Genomic DNA, 13,646 nt, shown 5'->3' with positions numbered 1-13,646 from the left:
TTCTTGATATTTCTTGGTAATATTTTTGTATAGTAATTATGTGATTGATCAATTTGAGATGAATATTAGCTTCCTTACCCGAAACAGCACACTTCTCTCTTCTAATATACCAGTTAGTTATAACACATTTTGGTTTTTCAGTGATGCAATCAGGAATCGCTGCAACCTCCTCTGACTCACCTCCGGAGCAGCTGTGACTACAGGAGCTCCACTACAACTGGTTAATTTTTATTTAGTTATTTATTTTTTTGCGGGGGTGGGCAGAGTTTAACTCTGTCGCCAGGCTGGAGTACAGTGGCTCAATCTCAGCTCATTGCAACCTCCACTTCTCCAGCTCAAGGGATTCTCCTGCCTCAGCCTCCTGAGTAGCTGGGATTACAGGGATTGGCCACTATGCCCAGCTAATTTTTGTATTTTTAGTAGAAAAAGACTTTCACCATGTTGGCCAGGCTGGTCTCGAACTCCAGGGCTCAAGCAATCTGCCTGCCTTGGCCTCCAAGTCTGCTGGTATTTCAGGCATAAGCCACTGTGCCCGGCTGTAACACACTTTCTGATCAAGTCAGCAATAACTTTTGCAGTGTACTATCCAAGCACTATAATATGATTCGTTTTCCTTACCACCATTTTTACCTTGTGTTTAATATTTGGGGGTTTTTTGTTGTTAAAATTACCTAATTTTCATCTTTAGTATTTCCCAAACACAAATGCTTGTTCCATTAGAGCTGTCAGTAAGTAAATATATTTCTGTTTGCTTGCTTTCTCTCAAAGTCTGATTTTCTACGATTATTTAATGTCTGGAGCCTTTTCCCTCACTAAATTCCAGTTTCTCTGTTTCACTTTCCTCTGGTCACCCCCGAGACTGCCTGAGATTATTTTTCACTTTTTTTCCACTTTTGCTTTAGATGCAGTGGTCCAGTTATGACACAAATATTCCGAGTTTTCACTGGAGTGTTGACTGCATGAATGTGTCCATCAGTCAGAATTCATTGCACTTTTCCCTGGCATCCAAGCCATCTTTTCTTTTATTTCTACATTCTTGTGCAAATGGAAATGTCTTCCAGTTGCTTATGAATCAAAGGTACTGGGAATATTGAATATTTATCTTTTACATATGAGAAAATAATTTGATTATGTTCTCATATGCAATGAATATGTTGGAATGTATATGAAAAAAAGTGTTTCCTTACAACCGTACATTCTAGCATCTAGTATTGTTACTTAGAAGACAAGTGTCACTGTGATTTGTATTACATTTTATTTTTATTTCTTTGTATTCCTTTGAATATATCTTTTCTCTTGAAGTTTTTAGGATGTTCTCTAGATGTTTTTTATTCATTATTCTAGGTACATGGTTTATGCTTTCAATTGGAAAATTTCTATCCTTTATTTCTGGTGTGACTGTGATGCTTAATATTGAGTGTCAACTTGACTGCATTGAAGGAGGCAAAATATTGTTCCTGGGTGTGTCTGTGAGGGTGTTGCCAAAGGAGATTAACATTTGAGTCAGTGGACTGGGGGTGCAGACCCTCAATCTAGGTGGGCAAAATCTAGTCAGCTCCCAGCTCTGCTAGGATAAAAGCAGGCAGAGGAACGTGGAAGGACTAGATTGGCTAAGTCTTCTGGCCTCCATCTTTCTGCTATGCTGCATGCTTCCTGCCCTTAAATATTGGTCTCCAGGTTCTTTAGATTTTGAACTCTTGAACATACACCAGTGGTTTACCAGGGGCTCTTGGGTCTTTGGCCACAGACTGAAGGCTGCACTGTCAGCTTTCCTACTTTTAAAGGTTTTGGGACTTGGACAGATCCACCACTGGCTTCCTTGCTCCTTGCAGATGGTACTTTACCTTGTGATGATATGAATCAACTCTCCGTAATAAACTCCCTTTAGTACATACATATATCCCACCAATTCTGTCCCTCTAGAGAACTCCAACTAACACAGTGACTTTTTGATAATTCCCTCCTCTTGATTGTCAATGATCACTGTTCTTCATACAGAGGTTTTATCTATAGGCAGACCTCATTTTATTGTGCTTACTTTATTGTGTTCCACATATAGTGCACACAATTTTTAAGGCTATAAATGCCGTAAGTACTGATTCCTCTAATAAATCTATATAAAGTAAATTGAAAACCTTCAGATTCACCGTTATGAATAGATGCCGTAAAGAACACTCCTGATTCAAGGATGAAGGAGGTCAAAATAGAAACATTAAAATGAGTTTGTAAGAAGTTGATTCCAACCCTTAGAGATGACTTTGAGAGGTTCAGAATTTCAATGAAAAAAGTAATTGATGATGTTGTAGAAATAGCAAGATAACTAGACTTAGAAGAGAAGCCTGAAGATATTAATAAATTTGCTGCAATCTTATTATAAAATTCTAGTGGATGAGGAGGGGCTTCTTGAGATGAAATGTACTCTTGGTGAAGATGATATGAACATTAATGAAATGACAACAAAGACTTTAGACTATTACATCAACTTAGTTGACAAAACAGCAGCAAGGTTTGAAAGGATTGACTCCAATTTTGAAAGAAGTTCGACTGTGGATAAAATGCTATCAAATAGCATTACATGCTACAGAGAAACCATTTGCGAAAGGAAGAATAAATACATGTGACAAACTTTATTGTTGTCTTATTTTAAGAAATTGCCAGTCACTCCAACCTTCAGCAACCACCACCCTGATCATTCAGTGGTCATTAGCTGAGACAGGACTCTCCACCAACAAAATATTATGACTTGCTGAAGGCTCGAATGATCATTAGCATTTTTAGCAATAAAATAGTTTATATAAAGGTATTTATGTTGTTTTATAGACATCATTCTGTTTTACATTTAATAGACTAGAGTGTAAACATAACTTACATGCTGTGGGGAGCCAAAAATTCGTGTGACTTGCTTTGTTATGAAATTTGCTTTATTCCAGTGATCTGAAAATGAACCTGCAATTTTTCTAAGGTATGCCTGTATTTGAATATTTTCTCTCATTGTCTTTCAATCTGGTTTCTGGTCCTTTTTCCTAAAGCGTTTTGTTCTTTGACTATATGTTATTTGGAAAATACTTCTCTTCTGTTAAAGGATGTTATTCATGCAATATTTCTAACTAAAGATAGTAAATGTAGTCTTTGGTTTTACTGATTTAAATGTTCTTGTGTACTTTATTTACCAGTGTTCCCTCGGATATCTTTATCTGCCTATTTTGCTTTCTGATAATTCCACTAGAATTTTCCACAAGTGTAATATGGTTGTCCTTTTCAGTGTAAAAATTAACTGTTAAGAGAACTGCTGAAATGTATTTGTTTCAACTAAAAGACTTGTCTACTTTTGGTCTTTACTCTAAGGTGGTCAAAGAGTGACCTGACATTTTTGTTGGGTGACATCCAAAGTATAGATAGATACATGAAGATCTTGTATCTATCTATCTGGGGTAGTGCAGATTTTTAAATGAAGAATGCTCCAAATTTCTGCTTAAGGAAATATGCTGGGCTGAAGAAATTGAGGAAATGGATTTGGTTTCCAACAACTCAGTATATGGAATCATGTGATTTCCTATTTTCTGTTCTTTACCTCACTGCTACTCTTCATTGGAACTCTTGTCATCTTTCTTTTTCGGTTTCACATATCTCTAAATCTGATACTTCTTGTCAGTTCATGTACGGTCTTTCCAAAGTTTTTAAAAATCTGTCATCTATAGTGATGTATACTTCAAATACTTTTCCTTTGACTATACCTACTACAATAATATATGACCTTTATCTTAGTGGGATTTCAAGAGAAGAAAAATAAATAAGCATGTATTGTCAACATACCAATAATCAGCTCAATATGTGTAGTAGGTAAACTACTATTAGTAGGTAAACATTTAGCACTTCTTATTAGCTGATAAAGTACTGTTTCAGAAGGGTCAGTATTCTTGATAACTTCCTGTAATCATTTGATTTATAGTAAACCTCATGCTTTCCTTTTCCTAAATATTTTGTTTTTACTACTTGTAGAGATTATTTTAAAAAGCGTTAAACTCCATGCTAATGGCACTTTAAAACCTCTTTCATTTTGTTTCAACAAAATTGATTTAGTTTCTTAATATATTTTTTATTTTAGGTATAAATAATCCTTAATCATAGATGATTTTCCAAATACCATTTTGAGCATTATAATCAGAATTTATTTGCATGTGTTTCATGATATGTTATTTATAAATGTATATGTACATACACTTATAAAATGTATATGCATCTCTCTGCATGTGTGTACAACTGTGTGTTGTCCTAGTGCTAGTCAGAAAGTCTTAATAGAAGAGGTAGCATATAGCTGGGAAGATGAATGTATGTAGTAATATATCTATTAGGGGAGAGGAGAAGGGGATTCTAATCAGAAGATACAAAAGAGTATACCAAAGAACTTAGTGATAAAAACAAAAAAAAGGTTTCTATGTTTGGGATATCATGATAATTTCATTGTGACTTAATCTCATGGTAGGCAAAATGAAAATGTAGATTTCATGGACATGGATGGTGGAAGTATGCTAAATAATATCAATTGTATTCTGAAAAATAATAGAGAAGTTACTATAAGTTTTAAATATTGTAGTTTCAAAATTAGAATTATTCTCTATCCGTTCATTTTTATTCATTCAACAGTTTATTTTTGGTAATCTGCTATGAGTAGACTGTCTACTATGTGATATATTTTCTCATAATGTGCTGATGATAGAAATGAATTCTCTCTGTTCTGATACAACTTCCTATGTTGTAATAAGTTTAATCTAGAGACATAAAGGAGCATAAACCACGTCAATGAGGAGGACTTTGTAAAAAGGGTGTAAGAGTAGAACTAGAGGCTACAAGGATTACTCTTGTAAGGGAAATTGAAGGACTGAACCAAGTTAAAGACAAAAAGCATTTTAAGGACAAGCTATATTTGACATACTCTGCTGAGGTATAATTAACAGAAGATTTTGATCTTTTAGCTATGAAAAAGAAGACAGCCGAGGTAATTTGGAATAATTGAGGTTTCTACCTTGGGGTCACTTTATGTGTGCAGACTAAAATCTTTGACTACTGTTTAAAGTTAACTTTATACAATTGTTAAGGCATTCTTTTATAGGTTTGCAAAAACCAGTGACAATTCTTATACACTTTGATCCAAATTTAAAATGACGTCTTCATTTTTTTTTATTATACTTTAAGTTCTGGGATACATGTGCAGAATGTGCAGGTTTGTTACATAGGTATATACACGTGCCATGGTGGTTTGCTGCACCCAGCAACCTGTCATCTACATTAGGTATTTCTCCTAATGCTATCCCTCCCCTAGTCCTCCACCCCCCAACAGGCCCCAGTGTGTGATGTTCTCCTCCCTGTGTCCATGTGTTCTCATTGATCAACTCCCACTTATGAGTGAGCACACAAAACAAACAACCCCATCAAAAAGTGGGCAAAGGATATGAACAGACACTTCTCAAAAGAAAACATTTATGTGGCCAAGAAACATATGAAAAAAAACTCATTATCACTGGTCATTAGAGAAATGCAAATCAAAACCACAATGAGATACCGTCTCATGCCAGTTAGAATGGCGATCATTAAAAAGTCAGGAAACAACAGATGCTGGAGAGGGTGTGGAGAAGAATGAATGCTTTTACACTGCCAATGGGAGTGTAAATTAGTTCAACTATTGTGGAAGACAGTGTGGCGATTCTTCAAGGATCTAGAACCAGAAATACTGTTTGACCCAGCAATCCCATTACTGGGTATATACTCAAAGGATTATAAGTCATTCTACTATAAAGACACATGCACATGTATATTTACTGCAGCACCATTCACAATAGCAAATACTTGGAACCAACCCAAATGTCCATCAATGATATGCTAGATAAAGAAAATGTGGCACATATACACCATGGAATACTATGCAGCCATGAAAAAAGAATGAGTTCATGTCCTTTTCAGGGACATGGATGAAGCTGGAAATCATCAATCTCAGCAAACTAACACAGGAACAGTAAAACAGACATTTTCATTTTTATAATTGCAAATATGGGAGCCAATTTAGTTATTTCTATAAGAATCCAGATTTTTCTGCTACAACTGGCCAGGTTTATATATGAGTGCTGACTAGCAAAATAATTAAGTAAAATACAAAAGCAAGCCTTTCATTTTCCATGGAAGATTGATTTCTCAGTAGTATTCATTACATTGCTGAATTATTTTCAGGTGATACAATAAAGATAACTGTTCTAAAAATATTTTTTGATAGAAAGGGACATAAAAATGACAATTAAATGGCTAAATATTTTTAAAGAAATAGATGAGATGTAATAGAGTTTGTACAGATATAAACACATCCTTCAAGTATTACAGATGGGAAATTATTCAAGCTTTATATCAGAAATTTTATAGGGGATATTTTGATATTCATATGCTGATTTTCTCAGCAGAATCATTATTTTTAAATCATGAGCTAAAGGAAGCTTCAAAATTTGAACACAAAGGATATTAAAGATCATGGGCCCAATTCTTTAGTTTTGCACATGTTCCAAAACTTTGTAAAACTGAGCAGAAGATTTCCTAAGGAGAGACACCTCATTATTGCAAGGCTGTGAGTTGAGCTCATACCACCTGATTCCCTAGTCCTGAACTATAAATAATCCTGTATCTTAATAAGTTTTCCAAAAATATTTCATAAGATTTCCACTCCAAATCAGATGATTTAATGTAAGAATGCAAGATATTTCATCTGTGAGCAACCAGTTTGACGAGGCTCATTAACATGCAACTAGCTGAGAATATCTTCATCTTTTTGAAATTTGAGTACCTTTTTGTGACATCAAAGACAGTTCTAATTTACTCCTACAATATAGTTTCATATTTCTTCATACTAACTAAAGTCACTCTAATTTGTCAGTTCTAAAATTTTTTCTTAATGTTTTTCTGATCACTCAATATTATTTGAAATTATCTATTAATCTTTTTTTATTTTTATGTCCTCTTTCCACTTAGTATATTGTAAGTTTTGTAAAATGCATGTGACTTGCCTGCTCTGCTTGTTGCAGTAAACCCGTAACTTAAAATAGTGAATATGATTAGCACGTAATATATATCTTTCTACAAATGAATAGCTTTGGTGGTTTAATGGGTCCTCTTCTAGGCTTATTCTAATGTAATTACTTAAATAGAAATTACTTTGATTCTAAAGCATGACTGTAAGTTGGCTTAAAATATTAGCAAATTAAAAAGAAAATCTGAAAGTGCCGCTCTAAAAATACTAAAATTAGGCATACTAATACTAATATTAAAAACAATCTGATTTCTCACTCCAGGTTCAAGATAATGTGCTAATACTGTATAGAGTAAGTACTACATAAATACTTGCTGAATAATATAATGTATTGTTAAAAATAATGCATGCTAGGAAGTTATTATTTCCCGGTATTCTTTTGTAAAACACACAGACACACACTCTCAGATATAACTCAAAATCATTAGTTCCCTCAAAATAAAGGAACTGATGTTTTTAGGAAGCTTAGATTTCTAATAAAGCACATTTTATTAGAAATGCATTTATCCAAAAGTAAACAGGTAAATTAACTAACAGTAGCTTAGCAATGCACTTTTATTTTGTTGGAATAATGAAATCTGGAGTTAATCCATTTTTAAAAAATACATTTTATCAGTGTATTAAAAATGACAGAACTAATGTCTGTCATTTGTTGGCCTTTTCCTCATGACCCCAAATATCTACCTTACTTGAAAGCACCATACCTGCGTTCAGTGAGAAGAATGTGAAAGCAGGCAGGACCAAGGTCTGAGGGGGGTCACATATTTTCTTTTGATAACTAAAGTCTCTAGAAGAAATTTCCTCAGTAATTTTTTGTCTTAATAACCAATAATAAGTGACTTGACAATGTCTATTCACAAAATAAGATAGTAAAATAAGACATATGATTGTTATAATTAATTTAGACCAATTATATAACATGGCCTACAACTGCTCATATTATTGCTTCAAAACAGAATCTGTTAGAGACTACAATTTCTCATCAATATAGATGTTTTAATCCTCAATATAATATTAACAAGTCAAATTCAAAAACTCATAAAAACAATTATACATCACGACCAAGTGGGATTCTCTAGGTATGCAGGACTGGGGAAACAGTCAAAAATCAATTAATGTAATTCATCACATCAATAAGCTAAAGAAGAAAAATTAGGTAATAAATACAGAAAAATGCCTTTGACAGTATTTAACACTCGCTCATGATAAAATCTATCAGCAAAATAGGAATAAAGGGAAACTTCATCAAATTGATGAACATATACAAAAACCCTACAGATAACAGCATACTTAGTAATGAGAAGCTAGAAATTTTTCTACTAAGATCAGGAGCAAGGCAAGAACGTCACTGCTCACCATCCCTTTTCGACATTATACTGGAAGTCTTAGCTAATGTGATAAGACAAGAGAAGGAAATATAAGATATACAGACTCAGAAGGAAAACATAAAACTGTCTTTGTTCACAAGTTATAGGATTATTTTAGTAGAATATCTAATCTACAGTAGAACTTGTTGAACTAATAAATGATGATAGCAAGATTCCAGGATACAAAGTTAGTATTAAAAAAGTCAATTACTGTCTTATACAACAGAAATTAACAAAAAATAAAATAAATTGAGAGATTTCCATATTTATAAATAGGAAGACTCAATATTGTCAAGATGTCAGAGGCCGGGTGAGGTGGTTCACGCCTGTAATCCCAGCACTTTGGGAGGCCGAGGTGGGTGGATCATGAGGTCAGGAGATGGAGACCATCGTGGCTAATGCAGTGAAATCCCGTCTGTACTAAAAATACAAAAAATTAGCTGGGCATGGTGGCACGCACCTGTAGTCTCAGCTACTCAGGAGGCTGAGGCAGGAGAATTGCTTGAACCCAGGAGGTGGAGGTTGCAGTGAGCCGAGATCGCGCCTCTGCTCTCCAGCCTGGGCGACAGAGTAAGACTCCACCTCAAAAAAAAAAAAAAAAAAAAAGGTGTCAGTTTGCTAAACATAATGTAGAGATTCAACGCAATCCTAGTAAAATCCTAGCAAGTTATTGTGTGGATATCAACAAACTAAAATTAAGTTTATGTGGAGATGCCAAAGACCAAGAATAGTCAGTATTACAATACCAAAGGAGAAAAACAAAGTCAAAGGACTGGCACTATGCAAATTCAGGATTTACTATAAATCTACAGCAATCAAATCAGTGAGGTATTGGTGAATGAATAAACAAATAAATCAATGGAATAGAATAGATAGCTCAGAAATATACCCACATAAATATGGCCAACTGATCACTGACAATGGTGAAAAGGCAATTCAATGGTGAAAGGGTAGATTCTTCAACAAATGGTGGTGGAACAACTGGATATCTACGTGTAAAAAAAAAAAAAAAAAAAAAAAAAAAAAAAAAAAAAAAACCACTGGAAAAAAAAAAAAATGAATCCAGACAGAGACCTTTAACTTTTTCCAAAAAAAAAAAAAAAAAAAAAAATACCTTAAAAGGGATTATAGACCTAAAAGTAATAAGCAAAACTGTGAAACTTCTAGAAGATAACATAGGAGAAACAGTAGGTGACTATGGTTTGATACAATTCCAAAATAATTACCCATAAAATAAATAATTGATAACATGAACTACTTTAAAATTAAAAACTTTTGCTCTGTAAAAACATCATTAAGACAATGAGCTGACAACAAACTGGGAGAAATATTTGCAAAATGCATCGGGAAACGACTGTTATCCAAAATATCCAAAAAGCCTTTAAAATTCAAAAATGAAATTAAATTATGGACAAATTAATGTAAAACTATTAAAAATGGGCAAAGGATCTGAATACCTTACAATTTAAGACACACAAATGTCAAATAAGTGTATGAAAATATTCAATGTAATACATCATTATGAAATTGCAAATTAAAACAAGATACTTTATACACCAAACACTAAACACCAAATGCGTACAAAAAAATGTAAAACTGCAATTTTCATTTATTGATGATGGGTTATACCACACCTTAAAAGATAATTTGGCAATTTATTGCAAAGCTAAACATGCACATACCAAAAGATCCAGCAGTCACACCCCTTGGTATTTACCTACATAAGGTAAAAATTTATGCCCACACAAAAACCTACAACAGATGTTTATAGCAGCTTTATCCATAATTGCCAAAATTTGGAAGTAACCAAGAGGTCTTTCAACCGATAACTGGATAAACTATAATATATCCTTACAATGAAATGTTTATTCAGCTTAAGTTACAATGGTCTTGCAAGCCATGAAAATATATGGAGGAACCTTAAATGCATTATACTAAATGAGAGAAATCAATCTGAATATGCTACATACTGTGTGATTACATATCTATGACATTCTGGAACAGGTATAACTATGGAGACAGTAAAAAGATCAGTAGTTGTCAAGCGTTTGTTGAAAGGGGTGGAAAATAGGAGGAGCACAGGGAATATTTAGGACAGTGAAACTCTTCTGTATAATATTATAATGGTGGATACATGTCATGTCTTTGTCAAAACCCATTGAATCTACAATACCAAGAGTGAACCCTAATGTAAACCATGGATTTAGGGTGATAATCATGTTCAATGTCATTTATTAATTATAACAAATGTGCTGGGGATGATAGAGGCTAATGAATATGGTCCAGAGAGAGGAGATATGGCTCTACATTGGTTAGTTTGCATATCAGAGATACACTCCCAGTTAGGCCTTTTGCTACTTTTAAGGATTGTCTAGTCCCAGGAAGGCAGTCTTTTCCCAGACATAAAGGTATTTTAAGATGTCAAAGCATTGCAATATGCAGAAAATTAAAGAGTCTTTTCAATGCAAGTACCTCTTGAATAGGTCTTACATTTTAGCAACACTCTACCAGTGGGGTTTAAGTTACATCATAAAGTGAACCATATGTGTAACTCTTGACAATAATTAAATCTTTTAGCTGGAGTATTATAGATCAGAGTATTATAGATCCTTATTCAATATAAAATGTAAATACATAGCATTAAAGTTACTTTTGCTTCTCCTACTTCTACTTCTAATTCAATGTAAGTTTCTACTTCTTTGGGTGCATTATGCCCTGAAGTAGTTCCTAGTCACATATCATAACAATTCTAAAAGATTGTGGCTAGCAGCATTTAAGTCCAACAAATAACTTGTCCTGAGTTTGAAGGTAGTTAATAAATTTTATATCTGAGAAAATCATTGAATTTCATTTCTAACACTTTAAACATAGATCAAAATAAAGTTGGATTAAAGTCAATATAAATCACAGCAGAGTCTGAAATAATATATACTATGTATGCCAGTGCTAGCATTTCTGTCAGAAATCTCTTTAAGTATCAGAAAAATCTATTTTGAGAATGCTGTGTATATTGCAGAAGAAAATTTATAATTTTTTTATTGAATGCTGGATGCTTTATGTATCAATAAGCTACCTGGCATGACAAAGTTGAAAAAAACTTAGTAATAGACTAGTATGGGACAAGAGATGAAATTAAGATTAGTTATTTATAACTTTTAAAGTACATAGTGTTGATTGAGATCATTAATCCTCCATAATTTTGTGTGAATATATATAATTTGTTACTTAAAAGTACCAATATTTGGTTTAGATATTTATTTATTTTACTTTTAACACCCATGTTGATCAACATATTTCAAGCTATAGATACTAGCTTTTTCATCACAGTTCCTAGGGAACGTTGTGCTATTTCACAGAAATAATCCAATTCAATTCACTATTCATTTATTATTCAACAATTATTTTTAAGCATTATGATATGCGAGCACTGGTCCACAAACTAGAATCAAAGCAGTTCTTACAATAGTCAAAAAATTCTTTTTTTTAAATTATACTTTAAGTTCTAGGGTACAAGTACAGAATGTGTGGTTTTGTTACATAGGAATACATGTGCCATGGTGGTTTGCTGCACCCATCAACCTGCCATCTACATTAGGTATTTCTCCTAATGTTATCGCTCCCCTAGCCCCCACCCTCGACAAGTCCTAGTGTGTGATGTTCCCCTCCCTATGTCCATGTTCTCATTGTTCAACTCCCACTTACAAGCAAGAACATGTGGTGTTTGGTTTTCTGTTCTTGTGATAGTTTGCTGAGAATAATGGTTTCCAGCTTCATCGTTGTCCCTGCAAAGGACATGAACTCATCCCTTTTTATGGCTGCATAGTATTCCATAGTGTATATGTGCCACGTTTTCTTTATGCAGTTTATTGTTGATGGACAGGGTCCCTTCCTTATACCTTAAACAAAAATCAACTCAAGATGGATCAAAGGCTTAAACCTAAGACCTAGGAACCATAGGTTTTCCTAGAAGAAAATTTGGGAAATACCATTCAGGACATAGGCATGGGCAAAGACTTCATGTCTAAAACACCAAAAGCAATGGCAACAAAAACCAAAATTGACAAGTGGGATCTAATTAAATTAAACAGCTTCTGCACAACAAAAAGAACTACCATCATAGTGAACAGGCAACCTGCAGGGTGGGGGAAATTTTTTGCAATCTATCCATCTGACAAAGGGCTAATATCGAGAATCTATAAATAACTTAAACAAATTTACAAGAAAAAAAAACCCATCAAAAAGTGGGCAAAGGATATAAACAGACACTTCTCAAAAGAAGACATTTATGCAGCAACAGACATGAAAAAATGCTCATCATCAATGGTCATTAGAGAAATGCAAATCAAAAGCACAATGAGATAGCATCTCATGCCAGTTAAAATGGCGATGATTAAAAAGTCAGGAAATAACAGATGCTGGAGAGGATGTGGAGAAATAGGAATGTTTTTACATTGCTGGTGGGAGTGTACATTAGTTCAACCATTGTGGAAGACAGTGTGGTGATTCCTCAAGGATCTAGAACTACAAATACCTTTTGACCCAGCAATCCCATTACTGGGTATATACCAAAAGGATTATAAATTATTCTACTCTAAAGACACATGCACACCTATGTTTGTTGCGACACTATTCACAATAGCAAAGACTTGGGAAAAATTCTTTTATAAGAAACTATGTAAGTGATTTTTGGGAGAGACAGATATGAATACACAAACACACACACTCACTCACATGTACATGTGCATACACATATATACCATGTGGGAATACGTATTATGACAAAAAACAAAGCAGGGAAAATGATGGGGAATGGTGCCAAGTTCTATTTTACATCAGATGATCATAGAGTATCTCTCTGATAGGGTGCTATTTAGAAGTTTCTGAGTAGTTTTTAAATAAGAAGGAAAAGCACGTAGAAAGATCTAGAGGTAGGACTATTCTGAGCATGTCCATAAAACAGAAACCAGACCAATGTGGAGTTAATCTACTGATTTCTCAGATAGTGTAGGGTCTGATCACATGGGGGTTTTATCAGTAGAGGTAAGACTTATGGAAGGTTTTGAATGGACACACAGTTTGGTTATGTATACATATATATATAATATATTTTATATATAGACACACATACATACTTTTTATTTAGAATAGCTTTACATTTTATGAAAAATAGTGCTGTGGGTGCAGAGAATTACCATGTACCAGACATGCAAATT

This window comes from Macaca nemestrina, chromosome 2, assembly GCF_043159975.1.
Source record: "Macaca nemestrina isolate mMacNem1 chromosome 2, mMacNem.hap1, whole genome shotgun sequence".
NCBI classification, from domain to species: domain Eukaryota; kingdom Metazoa; phylum Chordata; class Mammalia; order Primates; family Cercopithecidae; genus Macaca; species Macaca nemestrina.
This window is presented reverse-complemented; position numbering follows the sequence as displayed.